Source organism: Culex pipiens, chromosome 3, assembly GCF_016801865.2.
Source record: "Culex pipiens pallens isolate TS chromosome 3, TS_CPP_V2, whole genome shotgun sequence".
Taxonomy (NCBI): domain Eukaryota; kingdom Metazoa; phylum Arthropoda; class Insecta; order Diptera; family Culicidae; genus Culex; species Culex pipiens.
The window spans coordinates 16,487,054-16,510,125 of NC_068939.1; the positions used below are offsets into that span (position 1 = coordinate 16,487,054).

Here is a 23,072-nt window from a genome sequence, read left to right on the forward strand (position 1 = left end):
TTTTAGGGGAATAAAATGTAAAAAATGCCGTTTTCCCATACTAACGGGTCCAAAATCCAATACAAATTTGAAATCGAATGGGCACCTCGAATTCATAACCGATTTGGCTGAAATTTTCAGGAGAGCTTCTGTGGGTGTTAAACTTTGGTTTTCTGCCCGCCTATCCGATCTAGCTCAACTTTTTGCTTTTCTGACCCACCCTAGTGTGCCATCCTAATTAAGGCTCTCTGGAACCGATCTCATTAACAATATATAACAGTTTTCCACAAACAAACTGCACAACCGCTGACTCGAACCTGCCACTTCACGGTCATCGCCGCCATATGTAAATAAACCGACCTCCCCCTCCAACTCTCCCCCCGTTGCCGATGATCTTCGATCTTCCCAAGTGGCGCGTGTTGTAGATCACTTCTATACACTGGGATGCCACGCGCCACCACCACAAACGAAGAAACAGAGCGGGCCACGTGCCACGCTGGACCGTCGTAATAGTGGAAGGTTCCCGAGCGGGCAAGGTCGGGTCATCTTGGTTTGAAGTTCCCCAAATTCCGTCCCGGAATTGGCACGCGCGCTCCGAATTCCTCCAAGGCGTTCGGACCGGAGGGTTGCGACGGCAAGAAACGTGACTTCGCTGTCGAGAACTTCCTTATTAGCGCATCTGCAAACTAGAGTGTTCGAGCTTGTTTGTGGTACTTGTACCCCACACATACTGTCTCAACTCTGAGCTGGAGAAGCTTTGGACGCCGAGTGATGGCGTCGTCATCGAGAGTTGGTTATGAGGAATGGCGGGAGGCAACCTGGCGAATCAGCGACGTAGAAGTGGGAGCACTTCGCGTGTTCGGGTGGGCGTTGCCAGAATCTCAATTTTGTTGAAAATCTTGAAATGTTTTTTTTTTCGAAAAGTTTAAATTTTCTTAGGAAACAATCAGGAAAAAAAAATTGGAAAAATAAAAAAATACATTTGGCAACACTGCATTCCGGTAGTTGTATAACTTTGATAACAGACAGAGTAATCAGCAACTCGTTGATGGGAGAGGGGACATTCGGCGGCAGGGTGACCGTTGGTAGGTGCATTGTTTGATGAACAGCATTTTGTGTTTTTGTAGTTTTGCAAACACACTGTGATTACTAGTTGAATTGAACTACTGCACAGTGCTCCGGGAGTGACGATGTGTGCGATTGGAAGACGACATCGATTGCAAAATAAGCAAAACCCAACTCATTTTGTCATCAAATGTGTGGCGCAATTTGCGTAGTGCAATTATGAGGAAGCATGGTTGTTTATACATTGATTTGATAACCCCTATGGATGGGAGGAGCATGATGAGATGAAGGCGCCATCGCTGTGAGGTTTTGTCTCTTTTTTAGAGTGACACGTGCGAGTTCTAGAGTGAATCACGTGAATTTTCAATATGTTTATTTTTTTTTTTAGATTTTTGTTTATGTTTTTGAGAAAATGAGTTTATTTAATTTCAAAACAATATTGAAACCTTATCTTAAACTTTTGAATAATATTGAGAGTGTAAAATAATTCAATAAAAACGCCCTTTTGAACCGTAAGTAGTGATTTGAAAAATCTGAACGTATTTTTTCCAGAGTTAGAAAAAATGTCACACGGGTTTCACTTTTTAACATTTAGCCTCGGACCAAAATTTTCCAAAACATCATCGATTGAAAATTGAGGGCCGAATGTATAGGACTAAGAAAAGCTAATTTGGTATTTTTTTTCATTGTAACTATTTTTTCGAATAGTCCTTATTATAACCTACAATTTTACTCAAAACACCAAATCGATCAGCAAAACTTTTTTTCGTAATTTTAATTCTTCGCAAGGTCATAACTAAGCAACCAAAATATTTTTCCAAAGATGGACCCTCGGATATATTTTTTCAAAAAAAAAAATTATGTGCGGCTTAAAAAAATCTAAAAATGTTATCAAAAATTCACAAAAGTTCTTTTGATTAAAAAAAATGATTTTTGGGTTTTTTCATATACTAAAATGTATCAAGAAAAGAAAACTTAAACCTAACGGGTTAAAGTTTGTCCATATTTAATATGTTTCTGATAAAAAGCATTTTTTGTCAGTGTTATTATTATTCCGAGTAGTCCTAATCATAAACTACAATTTTGCTTAGGACACCAAATCGATCAGAAAATCACTCCTCAAGATGCAGATTTTCGAATATTTGCACTATTCTATGGACAGCCCCTAAATGTATGTGAAGACTAGCATATAGAATCTAATCAAACAAAATGCCTTATTTTGAACTATAGAGAATTGCTCTAATGCAAAAAAAGGTGGATGCAGCTCATTGCAAAACTCGATTTTTTTAGCACTCGTCGTATTTATACAACTCGGATACATTTTGTGACTCGTGCGAAAGAAGTTTATTGTTGTATAAATTACTTTCTACATTTACAAAATTCCTTAAATTTTTAAAAGTTATGTATAGAAATTCTTTTTTTTTTTTGAGAAAATTAACAGTTTTTTCCATTTATTTTAATTTCTGAGGCTTACACAAATTAAAATTAAAGGAGTTGTTCCTCGGCTTTGTCAAGGTTAAAAAGCAAAAAAAAAATTAAACCCTGATTTTTTTTTTAAATATTGAAAGCAGGGCTGTGGAGTCGGAGTCGGAGTCGGAGCCGGAGTCGGTGGAGTCGGGTCTTTTTGGGGACCTGGAGTCGGAGTCGGAGTCGGAGTCGTCAAAACTCGAACAGCTGGAGTCGGAGTCGGAGCCGGAGTCGGCTAAATTTTAAGAGCTGGAGTCGGAGTCGGAGTCGGAGCCGAAGATTTCTGATAACCCGGAGTCGGAGTCGGAGCCGGAGTTATCTTAAATTTAACAAAAAATATGTTTTTTAATTATTCAGTATTTCCTATAGAACAGCTTAATTTACAAAACATCTTATATTTTTAATTGATTTATCAGATCAGTTTTTGAAACTTTTTATTGTGATTGAAAAGCTCTAATTGTGTTATTACAATATAATCACTAAATGATAACCTCTTACCCAAGTATGTAGTATCATAATTTAAAAAATAATAAAAAATATTGGTTATGTAGTCAGAAATATCTCATTGATTCTTGAATGCTTCCTTTTTCCAATTTTTATGTGCCTTTTCAATTCAAATTTGACCAAATTTCATCCAGTTATATCTGAAAAAAGTACACACACAGTCATCTTTTACCCCGATAGCATATGTTTTGGAAGTTTTAAGTTAAATCATTTTTTAGGAAAAAATTACGAGGTACATAAAAAGATTAAAAATAGTAATCACTGTTTTTGCAAATCGAAAAAAGTCACTGACAGTTTAACTTTTGTAACAAATAATCAACGATAATAACAATCTCTTACTTGGAACTCAACATGCGCATTTTGTTTATAACTGAGTACAAGAAAATCAAAGTGTTGCATTTAAAATAATTGAAACTAACAAAAATATCAAAACAAGTTGCAACAAATTTTGAAATAATCATTGATAGTTGATGTTGATGTTGATTTTAGGTAAACTATTTTGATATCGTTGGAAATTATCGTTGAACAAATCTCAAGAATTCAGTACAAAAATGAACTAATAAAAAAATGTGTAGAACAAAATATAGGATTTTAATTTATTTATTCAAATATTATAAAAAAACAAAATCAAAATATTATCAACTGGTACGAACTTTCTCATACTGTTTGTCCCACGCCAATATGACCGAAGGTGATAATCATTGCATATCAATGTACCTTAAAAAAATGAAATATTTGTGACCTAGAAAATATTTTACTTGTGGATATTTGTTTTTTATTATATTTTAAGTTTTTTCATATATTTTGATGGAGGCGCAAGATCATTCATAAAGCTTCGTTTTAGGTGAAGATTTAAGAAGTGTCGTGCGCCTCCTTTTTAAAGCATAAAATTTTAAAATTAAAATAAATTAAAAATTTCCAGGGTAAAATATTTTCCTTGTCACAGATATTTGAATAGAACATCTTAAGCATCCTTTCCACGAAGAAATTGTTTAGATACATTGATTTGCAATAATAATCTCCTTCAGCCATGGCGTGATGTCCATGTAAGTCTTAAAAAAAAAAACAAAAAAAAAATTTTCGTTTAAAATTGTCATTTAAAAACAAGGTGCCTGTCACTGTGCTACTTACAGATGTCAGCCTGGATGTGAGCAAATTGAATTTTAATGTTCAATAGAAAATTAAGGCCAGGTTTTTTTTAGTTATTCATTCAAAAATAACAATTTAATATTTAAATTTATTGGCTTTGAAAAAAAATATTTTCAAATTTGAGGTTAAGCAAATAAATCCAAATTTACTTACAAAACTGTTCTTCTCAAAATGCCTCTAAAACTGAAGATATTTTTTGATTTCTGTTTCCATAACGTATAAAACTTGTAACCTAAAACTTCTTTTCCGTTTATTTTCTTTACTTTACTTTTACTTAACTTATTTTTCTTGAGAAAAACATGACGCTTAGAGAGTATTTAAATAATCCTTCAATCAATGTTATAAAAATAATTAACTAATAATAGTTAGCTAACTTTTGAAACATTTAACAATATGTGGAGTCGGAGTCGGAGTCGGAGCCAACCATTTGTTGAAAGCTGGAGTCGGAGTCGGAGTCGGAGTCGGCTAGAGTTGGTAGGCCGGAGTCGGAGTCGGAGTCGGAGCCAACCATTTGTTGAAAGCCGGAGCCGGAGTCGGAGTCGGAGTCGGCTAATCTGAGAAAGCCGGAGTCGGAGTCAGAGTCGGAGTCGTTTGAAATATGACCCGACTCCGCAGCCCTGATTGAAAGAAAAGTATCGCAAAATTCTTTATAAATCATCAAAGTTATGCTACTATCGAAAACTTGAAAAATATCAATTCATTCATATTTTTTAATTTTTTTTGTCTGATCTCCTTTAATTCAAAATTCGTATGAAGATTAAAAAATCATTTGATATAAAATACAACAATTTTAAAATCAGTATTTGAGTTTTAATTTCATACAATAAAGACAATATTATGAAAAAATCAAGAAAGAAAATTAAGCAAAAAAGCAGAAAATTTGGCAACACTGAAAAATCGTTGAATATTTTTTTTTTATAAAAAATCAGTTTTGTCTGTTTTAAATATTTTTATTTAATATATTCATTACTATTTCTTCTTAGTATAGCAAAACTATAAATAAAAAAAGAAGTTTGTGTCTCTCTTAATTTTTATTTTAAATAAAGAATTTTTGAAGCTGAGCAATTCTCTACGAAATCGGTCTTTTTTCTTCAATTATAATTTTTGTATTTTTTTATCCGACTGAAACTTTTTTGGTGCCTTCGGTATGCCCAAAGAAGCCATTTTGCATCATTAGTTTGTCCATATAACTTTCCATACAAATTTGGCAAATTCAAAAATCTGTATCTTTTGAAGGAATTTTTGATCGAGTTGGTGTCTTCGGCAAAGTTGTAGGTATGGATACGGACTACACTGGAAAAAAATAATGCACGGTAAAAAAATGGTGATTATTTTATTTAACTTTTTATCACTAAAACTTGATTTGCAAAAAAAAACACTATTTTTATTTTTTTTATTTGTTTTAGAAGACATAAAATGCCAACTTTTCAAAAATTTCTAGGTTGTGCAAAAAATCATAGACCAAGTAATGAATTTTTTAATCAATACTGATTTTTTCAAAAAAACGAAATTTTGGTCGCAAAAATTTTTTAACTTAATTTTTCGATGTAAAATCAATTTTGCAATCAAAAAGTACTTTAGTGAAATTTTGATAAAGTGCACCGTTTTCAAGTCAAATCCATTTTTAGGTGACTTTTTTTGAAAATAGTCGAAGCTTTTCATTTTTTTAAATTAGTGCACATGTTTGCCCACTTTTGGAAAAAATATTTTTGAAAGGCTGAGAAAATTCTCTATATTTTGCTTCTTCGGACTTTGTTGATACGACCTTTAGTTGCTGAGATATTGCAATGCAAAGGTTTAAAAACAGGAAAATTGATGTTTTCTAAGTCTCACCCAAACAGCCCACCATTTTCTAATGTCGATATCTCAGCAACTAATGGTCCGATTTTCAATGATAAAACATGAAACATTTGTGAAATTTTCCGATCTTTTCGAAAACAATATTTTCAAAATTTTCAAATCAAAACTAACATTTCACAAAGGCCAAACATTCAACATTACGCCCTTTTAAAATGTTAGTCTCGATTTTTAAGTTTTTGAAAACATTGTTTTCGAAGAGATCGGAAAATTTCACAAATGTTTCATATTTTAACATTGAAAATCGGACCATTAGTTGCTGAGATATCGACATTGAGAAAGGGTGGGCTGTTTGGGTGCGACTTAGAAAACATCAATTTCCCTGTTTTTAAACATTTGCATTGCAATATCTCAGCATCTAAAGGTCGTATCAACAAAGTCCAAAGAAGCAAAATATAGAGAATTTTCTCAGCTTTTCAAAAATATTTTTTTCAAAAGTGGGCAAACATGGGCACTAATTTAAAAAAATGAAAAACTGCGACTATTTTCAAAAAAGTCACTTAAATGTGGATTTAACTTGAAAACGGTGCACTTTATCAAAATTTCACTAAAGTACTTTTTGATTGCAAATTCAATTTTACATCGAAAAATGAAGTTAAAAAATTCTTGCGACAAAAATTCTATTTTTTGAAAAAATCAGTATTGATTAAAAAAATCATTTTTTGCACAACCTGGAAATTTCTGAAAAGTTGACATTCTATGTCATCTAAAACATATAAAAAATATAAAAAAATAAAAATAGTGTTTTTTTGCAAATCAAGTTTTAGTGATAAAAAGTTAAATAAAAAAATCACCAATTTTTTTTACCGTGTATCATTTTTTTCCAGTGTAGTCCGTATCCATACCTACAACTTTGCCGAAGACACCAAATCGATCAAAAAATTCCTTCAAAAGATACAGATTTTTGAATTTTCATACATCATTTTTGTATGGCCAGCTGCAAAATTTGTATGGAAAATTATATGGACAAACTAATGATGCAAAATGGCTTCTTTGGGCATACCGAAGGCACCAAAAAAGTTTCAGTCGGTTTAAAAAATACAAAAAAAATCGAATGACTGAAATCCTAGAGAACTGTTCAGCTTCAATTAATATAGTCAAATTTGTATTAAATAATAAGATCAAAATCGAGGCAGAAATATAAAAAAAGGAGATCAAAATTTAAAGAGATCAAAATTTCAATTTAAAAAATAACAAAGGGTTTTAAACAAAACAATCCTTTATAAAAAAAAACATGTGAATAACTTTCCGAGCTGTGGCAAAAAATAAATAAATTTTGTAAAAAGCTCAAATGTGTAATTTAAAAAAAAAACAAGAAAACAAATATTGAACAATAGTTTATTTTTTTTTATTTTTTCAAAGAAAATGTAGATTTTTGGCAAATAATTTAAGTAAATTTTGCATTTGACTTATATAATTGATTTTTTGTAAAATGTAAAATGTATTTTTTTAATATTAAGCACACTTGCTTTATTTTTAAACAATTTCATACATTGTTTCAAGTATTCAATAAAGAAAATGTTGATGCTGAAGATGGAAAATCCAGGTCAGTTCAGAAAAAAAACTATTGATTGTTTGATAATCAATATTGAATATTTCTTAAATTGTTGATACATCCATTGCTATAATATAGCATATTATGTTAAGCATTTTGTAACATTTTTTAGAAGTGCCAATTTTTGGGATTATTTAAGAAATATAGGTAGTATTTTATCTTCTCCTCGCAATGGCAAAAGTCCTTATAAAGTTTAAAATTTAGATTTTCCTGCAAATTCCACAAAAAGATTAATTTCATGTGTGTAAACTGAACACTTTTTGGAACAAATTTCAGTTAAATCATCGAAACGAAGCCAACAGGTAATTAAAAACTCATAAATTTAGCAAAAAAGAATTAGAAAAAAATCATCTATTATTTTTAAAGGTAAAAGTTGGCCTTTCTCTATAAATTTCTATTTTTCACTTATTTTAAATTGAAATTGTTTAGATTTAAATATATTGAAAAAACTTTAGTTTAAGTCAACCTGATATTTTTTCTCGTCTATTTAAAAAAATGTATTAGTAAAATATCAAAACTCCTTCAAATAAGTATTCTTACTTTAAACATTTAATGATTATTATTCGATTTTTTAACTTTTTCTCTCAATTTGGTTTATTTTCATTAAAAATTCATAGACGAATAATTCTCAAAACCATTTCTTTACATTTTCATTCAATACGTCGTAATACGCGCTTGTTATGAATGGCTATCGATTTTTCTCACACATACACACATACGCTTACACACCTCTTTCGTTACGCAAAGAAATGCGCATCCCAAAATGTCATCCTGCAAAGCTTATATAAGCTACCACAAAACCTTCAAAATGCACCACGCGTCCCCACTGCACCTTCCCCTTAACCATCTTTTCAGTGGAGCCGCCCGATCTTTTACCCTTTTTTCAACTTTTTATTTTCAAACACGGAAGTGCCTTTCCTTCTCAGTCCCGTTTCGCCGTGTAACGCGAAAAAAACAACAAAGTTTATTTTGTTTTCCTCGGTTTGAATTACACTGCACACACATTGAAAGTGCAGCTTTCCGTGCTCGCCACCAGATGTCACTTCGCGAACACACACTACCAAAGTACGCGTAGTTGGCGATGAAAATCGATAATATGTTTGGGGTAGGTTCGGATTTTTTGGGCAACCAATTGCACAACCTAGGCTACTACGATTTGGGTTATCTTAGTCGCGTTGATTAACGTTACGATAACGCGATAACGCGATAATGACACGCTAACGTCATCGCTTGCTTTGTTGACACTCCGTTCAAAGTGGGGTTTTTTGTTTACAGTTTTATCACGCTTGATGAAAATTTAAAGTAAAAAACCTACTTGCTCTCATATCCTCTCTGGAGCCAGGTACTCGATGGGGCTGGCCTCCCGGACACTTCCGGGACAATCCAGAACTTCCGGTGTGCAAATTTCACTGGGAAAAGCCTCCGGACTTTTCACCCGTCAATGCTGTGGGGGGGATAGAACCGTGTTTTCACTTTCCACGAACACTACACCACTATTTAGAACCGCTCGGTGAAAACAAGGACAAGGATGCTCCCCGTTCGTTCCGGATTCGTTCACCCACACACTGCCAAAAAGGGAGCACAAATACAATGTAGGATGGTGTAACGGCGGCGCGCCGGTCGTAAAACCCGGCGAATCGGCCGAACTAGCACACTTCGGCGTGCTAACTTTGTTGTAATATTTGGATTACACACACCCCGATTTTTGGTGTTGTTGTTGTTGGAGAAGACACTTCCTGTTTCGCCCAAAATTTCACTTTTTTCGATTTTTTTCTTTGGTGAAAATTTTCTTCCTTGACGGAAACGATTTTCATTAAGTAGTTTTACAAACTATTTAAACTTCAAATATTTTCACTTTCACTGCTTTGAAACAATTAAGGTTAGGTTTAACTCAGCACAAATGTTACAAAAACTCACTCACTTTACTAAACCTACTTTAAATCAAGTTGGTTAGTTCATTTAGCAGCATTTAAGGGCAAATTCAACTTAAAAGTTGTTTAAACAACTCATTAAAAGTTAGCTCGACTTAACGCGCACTTAAAATTACTTTAAATTTTTCCTTCCTCCACCTCAAAGTAGCAAGTAGTAGTGTTCTGCTCTGCTCCGGACCTCGGACAACAATATTTACACAGTGTCAGTCCCGGTGGTGGCTCGGAAACGTTCTGCGGCGGAACGGCTCTACCGCACGCCATACAATGTTGTCCTGTTTGAGAGAGAGTGGAGCAAAATAAGAGAGAGAGCGATCGAAGCAGGAAGTGCACTCTCACAATTAATGTGCATGTCCTGCGAGCGCGAGGAACGATGTTGAGCAAGGTTCGGGATTTTTCCCACCGCGGTGAGAGCGTAAAGAAAGTTGAGAGCGAGAGAGAGTTTTGGGGATGATGGTACAAGAGGGTAGTGAGAGAGCGGGAAATAGTTTGTTTGCGGAAAAGTTTGGGTGCTTTTTAATGGTGGTGACGAGCGAGGGGTGTCGCGATTTTTTTTTATTAAACTTAATTAAAAACTTATTATGGTCAAACTTTTTTTTATTATTATAGACACTTTACCACACTTTACTTTTGTGGCATTCATGTCTTGGCCAAACTATTCTACTGTTCTACTTTTCACTTAAAGATTTAAAAATGTGATTGAATTTTTCATGTAAAACGATAGATAATACATGATTTTTTGAACTAATAATGGTCATTTAGAGAGAACTTGGTGAAAAGTTTTGACACTCTCTTTTCTCAATTACCTTGTAAAGGTTCATTTCTATAATGATTTTGCAGGTATTGAGGATTTGAGTCAATCGTTCGAGCAAGGTTTAAACTTATGAAAAAACGATGATATGTTGTAGTTGTTTGATGTTGTTATGAAATTCGGAGCCAATTCAGTTTATTATCTTTTTATCATAAATCAAAAGATCATATAAATTTGGTAAATAAATTCATAAAATAGAAATGTTCACTTGAAGTTGAATGCCAAATTAAAAAAAAATAAGATTCCTTTTTTTTTCAAATTATAATTATTTTTAAAAAATCATCAGATATTCACAAAAATGCTATTGAAATTTAATATTTTCTATACTAATTCTCCGCGAAAAAAGGAAAATGGATAAAATTTGTATTTTTGTTGTTGTTTGAAAAATTGGTTAAACCATTTTGAGGGGATTCCCTAATAACATGATATGAACCACAGAGCAGCATGGTCAACACATTTTGATCGGGGATATGATTTATTGAAAAAATCATCTAAAAATAAAACAAAAATAGGCAGATTGGAAATCATTTACAGAATTTCAACTGTCTTCTTTTCTTATTCTTTGCAAGGTTTTATCTTGGCAATTATTTGTCCTGATTTTAAGGTCCTTAAATCGGACCCGAAAGACTCTTGAGTTAAGAGGTCCTTAAACTAAAATAAATAAATAAAAAGTCTTAAAAAATTCTAAAGAAATGTCTCAGCTATTTAAAAAAAAGTGATTCTTGTTAAAACCACTTATTTCAAAAATAATGAAAAAATGTACCTATTTTAATAATATTTAATCATAATAAAGCGAATTTCATCAAAATCCCATGAAAAATTTAACGTTTATAAAATGATTAATTTTGCGTGCATGCAGTAGCTGAGAAAGAAATTATGAAATTAAGTTTAAAAACATTTTTTAAATGGCTAAATCCTGGCACTGAAGCAACAAGACTATTTATTCAAAAAGCAAAATTGTTTAGCAAAAAGCTTTCCAGTAAATGATGTCATAGCTGGTTTAAAGAGAGAATATAATATAATTTTCCTGTCAAGAATTAACCCTCAAATGTATATAACTTAAAGAAGTGAATCTGTGATTTACCTTTCGATTGAAAATTACATTTTGCTCAAAAAATCTATTTTTAGAGTGCATTCTAAATATTTTAAAAAATTCATGAATTTTTCTAGAAAATATGTATATTTTTCTATAAAAGACCCTGCAAAGTTATTCAGTAAAACATCGAAATAATACATTCGATTAAAACAAAACTTATTTTACATTAGGAACTAGTTTAAAATTCCATCAGCTTCTGTTTAACCCTCTAACGCCCTTGGTTACTCCAGAGCCCCATTAATTTTTGTCTTCAAAATTAAATTTCACTGCAAACATGCATTTTTTCAACCTGGTTAAACCTGAATCAGTTTATAAAAAAAATTTAACTTATAACCATTAAAATTTCATCTAATTTGGTCTAATCTCGATTTTGCTCTGGGCGGGAAGGGGTAAATTTCACATTTTCACAGACCTCGTGTCAGAAAAATGTGTAATTTTACATTAGGAACTGATAAATTTTACATTTTTACAGATCAAGATATATTATTCAACCGTCCAAATTTTCAACCTCTCAAAAATCAACATATTCACTGTTAATCTTTTGAAAATAAATATTTGTAGCGCTTTTTAAAATTTTCATGTTCAATTCAACTAGTATAATAACTAACAATCAATTTAAATCCAAGAATATCTCTGATTTTTTTTATCAAAATTATAAGACTTTTTGCAGCAAATTTAGTTCAAATCTTGAAAAGATTTTATTTCTAGCTCATTCATCTTAATCCTAATCTAAACAAACAACATAAAATCAAGTTTTGTGTCTCACATTTTCATTGAAAAACGTTTTGAGATTATTTATTTAGTTAAGCAAATTATAGGGGTTTGCTACTACAAGGGAAAAATGAAAAAAATAAGTTTTTTTTTAGCAGAAGATAAAAATTAAAAGATATAAAATCAATAAAAACTGAGACAAACTGCCGTTAATCACGTAAATCAGTGACAAACGCGTGTAATGTTAAAATTTGCAGTGGTGAGTTTAGTTCGCAAAAAGCAGATTTTTTATTTGTTTTTTTTTTGTTTTTTTTTTAAAGATGATATCTAGACGAAATGTCAATTTGTGTTTTTTTTTTAAGGAATCATAGCATTTTGTAATTTATTCTTAAATGTCAGAAATATTTAGTTATTTATATCATGAAAATGAAAAAAAAACAGATTTTTTTTGGCAACTCTGTAATGAAAATTATGATTTTGCATCATCAAAAATTACAGAGCTGAAAATCCATTATAGCCCTCATTTGAATTTTAAAAGTATGGTCTTGATGAAAAAAGAACCATTTTGCCATTTGTTGCATACATTTTGACACTCTCAAAAGTATTAAAACACTTTTATGTTTGTTATTTTTCAATGGATTGAATGACAGATTTAAAATATTGATAAATTTTTTGTATTAAACACATAAAAGGAAGAAACTTCCTGCGCAATCATGTTTACTTACTAGTTATTCATATTGGGTATCATATTTTGCAAAAATGCTTACCTGTAAAGAAAGAAAATGAAAATTAATGTTGAGATTATAAAAGGAAACAAAAAAAAGTCAAGTAATGAAACTTAATCAGCAACACCCCTCGTTCGCACCATGCCCTACGACAAAACCGAAATATTCACACACCAATTTCCTCAAACGCTGCCTTCTCTCCCTCTCTCATTGGCACCAAACCCTCCTTTTGCACTGTTTGGTGAGCAACACTCTCACCCTTTTTCCTTTGAATACGAGAGAGCGGAAGAGCATCGGGAAAAACTGCATCGTTTGAGTGTGCGCGCCGGGAAATCCTTTCCCACCCTTTTACCCCTTCTCGGATCACCAAACTTTGCCAGACGACTGTCCAACGACGACGAGTTTGCCAAAAGGGTTGAAATTTGTTTTCGGTTTGTTTTTCCTGGCTTCCTCTCTCTCAACTTTTTAGTTGGGGGAAAGAAGGGGGGTTTTGAGGGGGAGGAAACTTGAAAGGGTGCTCGGTTTTGCTTCCTTTAATAACAAAGACACACACAGAGAGATGGGGACTCAAGAGGGAAATCGTTGTGTGACAGGATTGAAGGGGTTGGAAGGATAGGACAGGAAGGAATCGTGTCTTCTGCACCACTACCAGTGCAAACAGCATGATGAAATTGTAAGCGAACGACGATGACGATGGCAACGAAGCTAATGAGGAAAAAGTGTTTTCCCACGGTGTGGTGTGGCACTGCCTGGAACGATCTATCCCACTAGAAGATTTTTTTTTAATCGATATCTTTGAATATTTGAAGATTTGTAGATTTAAAGATTTGAAGATTTTTAGATTTGAAAATTTGAAGATTTGAAGATTTGAAGATTTTAAGATTTGAAGATTTGAAGATTTGAATGATTCAAGAATTTTGAATAATTCTCGTACATTCAATACTTCTCCCCCCAAAACTTCCTTCCACAAAAAATCTCCCCGTCGCCAAAAATACTTTCAGTGAGACCGAAAGTCTGCCTCCCCAAAGCACACAGACTCAGCAACGTTGTAAGCTCCGAGAAAAAAAAAACTCACATTACTGCAGCTTTTTTGTCCGTATTTTTTTTTACTTGCTAGAGTCGGAAGTAGGAAGACGAGAAAGTTCTTCACAATTTCCACAGTGGATTTTTTTTCGCTGTCCTTCCGTTTTCTACGCCGCGAAGAAAAATGCTTTCGTCTGCTTGTTTTGCCCATTTAGAGGGAAATTTTTCTCGCGGAGAAAAAACTATCTTTTCTTTGTGTAAAGTGTTTATGCGGCTGCCTTTGGGGGGTTTTGTTTTTTTTTTAATAAAATTATTTGCAGAACAATCTGAAAAGTTGGCGATTTCTTTGAACGAATGAAAAAAGTTTAATCTAATGGAAAAAAGAAAAAAAAACTAAAACTCTAGCCGAGCACCGTTTAAAAATTCATCACCCAACCTGTCTGCGCTCTTTCCTTGTGTTTTGTACTATTTTTTTAGGAAAGAGCTCTCACAAACTTGATCCGGATCATAGACCATCATCGAGTTTGACGAAAGAGTTTAAAGGAGGTAGGGATGGGGGGCGTCTCGACGCCACCATTTGGCGGAAGCGATGTTTCGACATGACTCGATAGAATCTAACCCCCTACCAACCCTCTACATCTGGTTCTTGGGGGAAAGTTTTGAATTTAGATTTTTTGGCACGATGAAAAATTGGGTTTATTTCATTTCAATTTTAACTTCAGAAGGCATAATCAAACATTTTTTTCAATTTTGTAAAATAATTGAAAAACCTTCAAAAAATATTTAAATAAAATTCAAGGTTTTCTGAAAAATAAACCATTGAATATTAAGCGTTTTCTTGCTTAAGTTAATATTATTGCTCATTAAACTTCTTCAACATTTTTTCCAAATTAAAACTCTCTAAAACATCGATTTATTTTCTCCAAAATAAGACTGATGGTTATATTTTTCAATATTGTTCAGTGTTTGTCACCTCTTCCTTTCAATATTGCCTTGAAAAATCCGGGGAAACCTTTTCTCAAAAAACTTGGAAATGTCAATGTAATTTAGAGTCAAGCTACATTCACTTTATTAAAAAGTTTGAATTTGTCTTAATTCTATAATTTTCTTAATGAAAGCATTTTAATTTAAAATATAAGTGTTTTCTACTATAATCAAATTTAACACACACATTTTTTTTGAAAATTACGAGCCAAAAAACAAAGGATTTTAGATAATTTTTTTTCTAATATAACAAAGACTTTTTTTGTTTAACGAATTAGAAAAACAAATATTTTTGAAAGTTGCAAAAATTATGGTTCGATATTTTTGTATTTACGATGTTACTTTACCATAACTTATGTTGAACATGTGACTTAAAACTTAAATTTCGGAAATTATTTTATTCCAAAAATTTTAACGTTGGTATTACAGCAAAAAAAGTTTAGTATTAGATAGTTGAATAAATTAAAGGTTTAAAGCTGTCTCTTTTTCGATGTGATTTTAATTCAACTTACGAGAATAAGTAAATTACACATTAAAATAAATTCTCATTTATTTAGAGTTTTTGTTAAGGTCCTATAACCTGTGGAATTTCCGGTATTTAGAAAACCTTTTAAATTAAAACTCTGGATGAGCAATTCTCTGCAAAATCGGCCGATTCCAACATTTTTTTTTTGTATTTTTTAATTTGGCTCAACTTTTGTGGGAGCCTCCTTTATGACCAAAGAAGCCATTTTGTGTCATTGGTTCAACCATACAAGTCTCCATACAATTTTGGCAGCTGTTCATACCAAAATGGTACGTAAATATTCAAAAATCTGTTACTTTTGAAGGAATTTTTTGATTGATTTGGTGTCTTCTGCAATATTGGGGGTATTGATGAGCACTTTTCAAAAGCAATCGGTACACGGAAAAAAATGCCGAATTTTAAATATATATTTAAAAAATATATATAATTTAAAATCCGTATCTATAAAAAATAAAATATTTTTTAGGGGACAAAAAACCGCAAATTTTAAGGAGACAAAGTTTGACGGCAAATTATGAAAATTGCAAAAAAAATATAAAAAAAATGATGTCCAAATATTTTTTTACTTCAGTTTTTAATGTCAAATCAAATTTGAAATCGAAAAGTGAATTACACATTTTTTATGAAGTTTTCAAGATATTCATTGTTACTGAAATATTTTCATTTTTTTAAATAGTGTCTTAAATGATTGTTCATTCCACAATTTTTTTATTTCCGAAATATCAGGAAAATTTAAAAAAAATGTCTAGAAAGTTTCTATTTCGAGCGAAAAAAAAAAATGAAACAAGAAAATTAATGCCATCTCATCTTAATCTCATCCAAACATTACCACATTTTGAAATGCCAATATCTCAGCAACTGATGGTCCAATTTTCAATTTTGAAAAATAAAACATTTGTGAAATTTTATGATCTTTTCGAAAAAATATCTTGAAAATTATAAAATCAAAACAAACATTTTAAATGGCCGTAATATTAAATGTTTGGCCCTTTTGAAATGTGAGTCTTGATTCCATAATTTTCAAAATAATTTTTAAAGAGATCATAAAATTTCACTCATGTTTAATTTTTCAACATTCAATATTGTACGATTAGCTGCTGGAAAAAACTTTTTTTTTTAATTTTTGTTTAGTGTTGAGTTTTTTTATTCCAAATTCCATTATCATGGGGCCGATTTTCCAAACCCTCAGAATTTTGTTAATAAATATTTTGTTTTTGTTTATTTTCAAACACAAATTTACATAAAATTTGATCAATTTTTTCGCAATGTTATATTTGAAGAATGTGGAGCACAAATAAAAAACACTTAAAATTCTTGTCAAAAATAATATTTGTTTAAATTAGTAGCCTTCTGGCGGTAGAATCACTGAGAAGATGTCTTTAACGTTTTAGGAAACATTTTGCTTACACTGTTAAATTTTTTACCCAATTCAGTTGTTGAAAAATCATTAAAGTTTAGATTGGTTAACCATCTGTCGGAATGAACAAAATTTAAAAATAAATCGGTTGTACGATGAATATATATTCATAAAATTAGGTTTATTCAAAGGTTGGAAATGTATTATTTGGATGAAATTTAAATAATTATCTATTTAATATAAAAAAGGTTTTGAGTCATTATTTTTTTAAAGAATTTTTTAAAAAAATACTGTATTTTAATCTAATCTAATCTAATCAAACCCTAGTGCAGCCAATCTATCGAAGGGATCCTGGAGAGTGCCTTAGGTTAGATAACGCCTAGCCTCTTCTTGTCATTTATTAACAATTGTAGTGCACCATTGCATTAGAATGCATTGAAACATCACAAAACGTTAAATCGGCCAGGCCTACTGCGTAAAGTTTACCGCAGAGATGATTCGTTTAATTGGATTGAGTTTGAGCACAGGGTGTGTGTTCCTTAAAAAAAAATACTGTGCTTTTCAAACAATCTCGTTGTGAAAATTTCCCCAGCAACACGTCCTTATTGTTACTGTACCGTTTTGTGAGCTACTGGTGTGTGTTTGCCTTTGCTTATGAATATATTTTCGCTGAGTGTTATTTCGTTGCTGTGTCGTTGTTTCGTCCTCCACGCCAGACGCGGCACTCCACAGTCAGGAGGAAAACCCCTGGTGAAGCATTGATGCGGAAAAAGGCAAGTTTAGCTCAAGCAAGTGGTTACCGACGACAACGACGATTCCTGACCTATGTCTACCCCGTTTGCGTTAACTGGGTGGAAAAATAAAACAAAAGAAGGGCTGAAAAAACAGCTCGATTCGTCTGGACGAGGAACACGTTCACACAAAAGTCTGGCTGGGCTCCAGACTGAGGGACTGAGAATCGATGGATAGATGGATGTGTTTTTGGTTTCAAGTTGGACGACACTTTTGAAGCGAAGAAGTTGTTCTTTGTGGGTGCGGGATTATTGTTTCGACTTTAAGGGATGAATTGGTCATGCTTTATCGACACACAAGACGTGGAATGACTTCGATCCGTCTCGTGGATTTGTCAAGCAGACGTGACTCGTTGGATAGTTTTGTCATTTGATCAAACTTTTGTCATAATTTGTTGAAAATTCAATGTAGTGTAAACATCTAATAACCAATCATCATGATGCAAGTTTTTTCAATAAAAAAATACATATTGTTATGAATAATTATGTCGTTAGCCTGATTTTTGGAGGAATTTTTAAAGGGAGGAATACAAATACTTTGAATTAAACTTGGCAATGACCTTTTTTGAAAAACATCCATAAAATATTTGAAAACAAAAGTAATTTTATGAAATATTATAAGAAATATTTATATTGGTTTCCTCTGTATTTTTTTTAAGTTTAAAGCTTAAAAAAAATTCTCAAAAAACCTTAAACTTTACTCACTCTTAAGTGATAATCGAAATTTCACGGCGCAAAAAGCAAAAAAGCAAAAAAGCAAAAAAGCCAAAAAGCAAAAAAGCAAAAAGAGTAATTCTCTACCAAAACCGGAAATGGATTTTATTTGTATTTTTTGATTTGGCTCAAACTTTGTGGGGGCCTTCCCTATGACCAAATAAGCTATTTTGTGTGATTGGTTCATCCATACAAGTCTCCATACAATTTTGGCTGCTGTCCATACAAAAATAGTATGTAAATATTCAAACAGCTGTAACTTTTGAGTGAATTTTCTGATCAATTTGGTGTCTTCGGCAAAGTTGTAGGTATTGTTGAGGACTTTTGAGAAAAAATAGGTACACGAAAAAAAAATTGCAAATTTTTTAATCAACTTTTTTCACTAAAACTCAATTTCCCAAAATACTTATTTTTTGATTTTCGAGATTATTTGATATGTTTTAGGGGACAAAAATCCGCAACTTTTGAGCCATAGAGAAACATGGTCAAAAAATCTGCCGCCGAGTTATGAATTTTTGAAAAAATAGTGATTTTTGGAAAAATTTGAAGTTTCATGCAAAAACAAGTTTGACATTATTTTTTAATGCAAAATTGAATTTGCAATCGAAAAGTACTTTACAGATTTTTTGATAAAGGGCTCCGTTTTCAAGATATAGCCACCGAAAGTTTGATTTTAGCGAAATATTTGCAGTTTTTCAATTTTTAAAAATAGTGACCATGAGTGACCATTTCTAAAAATATTTTGTTTGAAAAGTTCAGAAAATTTGCTATAAAATTGTCTAAGAGTCATTGAAGATTGGACCTCGGGTTGCTGAGATAAAGCCGCTTTAAGAAAAAGAAACACGAAAATTGAAGTTTTCCTAATCTCACCAAAACAACCCACCATTTTCTAATGACCATATCTCAGCAACTAATGGTCCGATTTCCAATGTTAATGCATGAAAAATTCGTGAAATTTTCCGATCTTTTCGAAAAAAAATTTTTAAATCTAGACTAGCATTTTAAATGGGCGTAATATTCAATGTTTGGCATTAAAAAATAATGTCAAACTTGTTTTTGCATGAAACTTAAATTTTTTCCAAAAATCACTGTTTTTTCAAAAATTCATAACTCGGCGGCAGATTTTTTGACCATGTTTCTCTATGGCTCAAAAGTTGCGGATTTTTGTCCCCTAAACATATCAAAAAATCTCGAAAATCAAAAAATACGTATTTTGGGAAATTGAGTTTTAGTAAAAAAAAAGTTGATTAAAAAATTTGCAATTTTTTTTTGTGTACCTATTTTTTTCTCAAAAGTCCTCAACAATACCTACAACTTTGCCTAAGACACCAAATTAATCAGAAAATTCACTCAAAAGTTACAGCTGTTTGAATATTTACATAACATTTTTGTATGGACAGCAGCCAAAATTGTATGGAGACTTGTATGGTTGAACCAATGACGCAAAATAGCTTATTTGGTCATAGGGAAGGCCTCCACAAAGTTTAAGTCAAATCAAAAAATACAAAAAAATAAAAATGGTTGAAATCGGCCGATTTCGTAAAGAGTTGCTCAAAAAGCAAAAAAGCAAAAAAGCAAAAAAGCAAAAAAAGTAAACAAGCATATTTATTTTTTTATCATATAAATGTTACAAAAAGCACAATCAGATATTTTCAACAATAATCATTGTTGCTCAAAAAATATTTTCAGCACAGTCTCATGTTACTTCTTATCATTCCCTGAAAATCAGATTAAAAATATGCTATGTAAAATATAATTGCCCGCTCCTTTCCCTCCCGCCCAAGTCACACTTATCGACTAACGATCGGCTCCTCATCGCCGACGCCGCCGTCGGCAGTCTCGCCAGACTACAAAACAGTTCGGAAAAGTGCTCTCTTCCCATTGTAACTAAAATTAATGGTCCCCTTTGTGACAGACTGTGGGGGGGAGGCACTCCCCCCCCCCCTTTTCCACCCCTCATCCTCGAAAGGGAGGTAAAAAAAATCCCTCAAATAGAATTGAGAGAGAGAGACCGAGGAGAGAACCTAGAACCTAGGACAACATTATTCCGCTTGCGCAGACTGAAATGGAAAACTGCCCTGGGTGAGGGTTTTTCCGGGGAGAGTCACATTTTCCGGGGCGGAAAAGCGGCGGGGGTTGAAAGCGAATCGAAACAAAAACAACACTCTGCCCCGTCTCGTCGTGACGTGCCCCGTAATTGCTGGTTCTGTGAAAAGTTGAGGGGGATGAGCGGGATGAAATTCCATGAATTTTGTCGCACCGAAGGGAAAATGCGGAAAATGTTGAGGAGCACGACGACGAATGACCGATAATTTAAAGTAATTTTCAAAGTTTGCTTCTGAGGGACAAGTTGAGCCCGGGGAAATTAGATTGGACGAGCGCGCGCGGTGGGCACTTTTGAAAGTTGTAATTTGGTTACGGAAGTCGGGAAAGGTTCTGGGAATGGCAATTTTATGCAAATTTGGGGAATTAACTGCAGCACATTGAGTAGCTTAAGGGAAGCTCTATTTTTCATTAATTGTCCTTTCGAAGTGATTTTTTTCAAATTTTCACCAGATTTCTTCTCTAATTTCAAACGACCAAAATCCAAAAAAAATGAGGATATGATTAAGGATCTCGTTAGCGTTCTTCTCGTGAGCCAAGCGCCATAAACTATGGGGAATTATCCACCCCGATGCTGGAACAACAAAAAAGCGTTGTGTCTCCGTCTAGCGATTCTAGAGAGCTGTGCTGCCCACCATTGAAAAAACGGCTAATATCCACTTTTGGCAAAAACGAGATATTAGCACCAGGTGATAGAGGATGTTCCAACGCATCTTCTGTACCTTGAATTTCACTGAAATAGTGTATAGACTTGGCTGCCGATGCGAAAAACCAAACGGCTAATATGCCACTCTTATGGGAAATTGCCTTGACGGAGATTTGGTGACTAACACTAAAACGCGTTTTTCTCGGAATACTTGATTTGGCATAATAGCCGAATTTTCAATTATGGGCAGTGTGGCCAGCCAAGCGAAAACAGTCATTAAGCTTGAAATGATGTGACTGGCAGTAAAAACTGGAGACGAGATTTGCAGGACAAAAAAAAAACAGGCGAGGAGTCTCCGATTTTCCGTGCTTCCTCTTGCTTGCTTCGAAAAAGGACTGCAAGCAAGAAATCGATGGCAGAGCGTTATTGCTGAAGTAGCCGGTAGAATCGAGGAAAGGTTCGCTTTAATTAAAATTTAATTTCAATTAAGCAGGCGAATCAACCGGGCTGAGCTTTGACGATGGACAAGTGATTGAGTTTGCTGGAGCTTGTTTGCAGTCGTTAATGGTGGCATCAGAACTGAAAGCAAAGTTTAAAAGATACCTTTTTTTAAAGAATTTTCAATAAAATTATACCCCATTTAAAGGAAATAATATGTTTTTAAAATTATACAAATTGTATTGATTTTTGTTTTCTTAAACAATTAAGGGCAGTCAAAATGTCTGGAATTTTGAAAAAAGTTAAGAATGAACCAAATGTGAAAGCAATAAGCAAAACTTTTAAGGCTCTTTGCAAATGTTTAAACAACTCATAAATGCCTCTATAATAAAAAAATAAATTATTTAAAAAAAATCGCAAATGTAATGTTAAAACTATTTTTATGCAACTAAATCAATCAATGAATAAATTCATTCAAAAGAGCTGTTATTCATAAAACATTATCAGTTGTATAGCTACAAACTCTAGTTTACAACATTTGAAAAAAAATATTTGAGAGGTTAGGTAAAAATAAGTTATTGTGTAAATTTTTAGACAAATCGGTCAAGTTTTAAAGGTCGCAATACATCGTAAAAGTTGGTGAAAAAAATATTTTCATACAAAAACGTCTTCTTAAAATCGCTAATAGCTCTATAGGGTTAAATCGGATCGTTTCGCGGTCTCCGACAAAGTTGTTTATCATGAAATTTATCGCCATCTTTAGGTGGATTTTTTTATTTTGATTTTTTTGCGCTTCCCCGTACATTTTTGCGAAATTTTCCATACAAACTTCAATGATCTATAGAGACCCTTAAACATGAACCAATTTGGCTAAAAAATGGACCAGTTACTTATTTTTACCTAAAGAGTCAAAGCTCTCAATTTTTCTTCAAAATTTTAAATTTTTCTTATCTAAAATTTCTTCTGTATCAATAAAAATAACCTTTAATGATTAACAGAAGAAAACTTTTTAACAAAAATTATCAGATTTTTTTTTTTGCAAAATAAAACATATTTTCAATTATGACATTTGTTATGTTTTTTTTTCTTTAGGTCGTTGCAAATATTATAACAAATTTTATTCAAAATACTGATATATTTTTTTTTTTTGAGTAGACAATAGAGATTCTGATCTGTTGAATAAGGTTTACTGTAACTGAAAATTAGCTTTTAAATTTTATTTTATGTTCGTAAAAAGTTAAAAAACAAACTTTTTTGATATAAATCTGAATAAAAATCTAACGTTTTTCAGCTAAATTTCCATTGGAATGAAACTCATTTATTTTAAATTAATTAAACAAATGGAACATCTTTCAGACTTTAGAGTTCCTGAAATAACACAAAATCTAACGTTTAAACATTTTGGTCATTTCTCATTACAGTGCTTCTAATTTAATAAATTTGGTCAAAGTGAACAATTACGAAAGCATTTATTGAAAGACATGTATTACTTATTTTTGATCTTATGAGTATTTTGATAAATTTTCGACATATTTTAAGGTAGAAAAAAGTTTTATTCACAAATGAAATTGTTAAAATTTTCCAGTTCTGAAACGACTATAATCATGTGAATTGAATTTTAATTATTGGCAAAAATCACGTTT

At 32.3% G+C, this 23,072-nt stretch overlaps 1 protein-coding gene across 3 annotated transcripts in view; it reads right to left on the bottom strand.

Annotated features, from left to right (window-relative positions):
* Positions 1-23,072, bottom strand: part of LOC120413444 (uncharacterized) — a 99,765-nt gene that overhangs the window by 42,859 nt on the left and 33,834 nt on the right. The window contains exon 1 of one of the 3 annotated variants that reach the window (XM_039574275.2): positions 8,892-9,344. The exons of the other annotated variants lie outside the window; for them this stretch is intronic. The gene's annotated coding sequence lies outside the window, so the exon portion shown is untranslated. Of the gene's footprint in view, positions 1-8,891; positions 9,345-23,072 lie in introns of those variants that run through there. 3 annotated transcript variants of the gene reach the window in all.